Genomic DNA, 1,090 nt, shown 5'->3' on the forward strand with positions numbered 1-1,090 from the left:
TGACTGCAATGCAAGGGGGGTGCAAGTAAAGTCTTCCTGAGGGATCCAAATTAATTAATGTTACATGGAGGTTAAAATCAGTTACTACAGAAGAAACCTGTGTGTGTGTGTGTGTGTGTGTGTGTGTGTGTGTGTGTGTGTGTGTGTGTGTGTGTGTGTGTGTGTCTCCTCAGTGAACTGTATCATTCTCTGCAGTAGTTTCCAGCTGCAGCAGTCAGTTCAGTTTCTGTTCAGTCTGACTGAGGGAGGTTTTTGTACGACGCTTTTTCACTGTGTGAACACAAGCTGACTGTTGATAGAGTGGAGACTCTGACAGTAGTAAACTCCTGAATCTTCAGCCTGGACTCCACTGATGGTCAGAGTGAAGTCAACTCCATTTCCTGCTCCACTTCCACTGAATCTGGAGGAGATTCCTGAAAATCTGTCTGATATGTAGTAGATCAAAAGTTTAGGAACTTCTCCAGTTTTCTGATGGTACCAGGACAGGTAGTATTTTGTTGGGGAACAGCATGATCCTACTGCTGGACTGGCCTTACAGTCAACAGAGACAGTTTGACCAAGCTGCACTGATTTGGCTGCTGACTGAGTCAAAACAACATTTTGTCCAACAGACCCTGAGGAGAGAGAAGAAACACTGGGCATGAGATGGTGAGGTGAAACTCAGCTACACTCCAAATGATTTTCACATGACAGAAAAATGATGTTCCTCACCCTGAGTGAAGCAGAGGAGAGTCCAGATGAGGACGGAGACCAAAGTCATGTTTCTGATGAGGAGGATTTCTGTGTCTTCTGTTGTCATGAAGGACAGCTGTCAGTCATCCAGTCTTCAACTCTCAGGACTATAAACTCTCCCAGAGCACTGGAGCATGGTGCTGCTGATGCAAAGTGGGTCTCTATGGAAATGCTCTGACTGACTCCAACAGGGACTTGGATCACTCTGATCATGCTGTTTCACAATGGATCAATCAATTGATCAGAGTATTGATTGGAAATGTGTCACTGATCATGTTTATTTGTATTTCAATTAATGACTGCAAATAAATTTCTTGTAAAACCTCCTTTCATCTGTTTTCATTTGATGCTAGAAGGA

The sequence above is a fragment of the Seriola lalandi genome, unplaced genomic scaffold (genome assembly GCF_002814215.2).
Source record: "Seriola lalandi dorsalis isolate HSWRI2012SDOR001 ecotype SW California unplaced genomic scaffold, Sedor1 jcf7180002054985, whole genome shotgun sequence".
In the NCBI taxonomy this organism is placed as follows: Eukaryota; Metazoa; Chordata; class Actinopteri; order Carangiformes; family Carangidae; genus Seriola; species Seriola lalandi.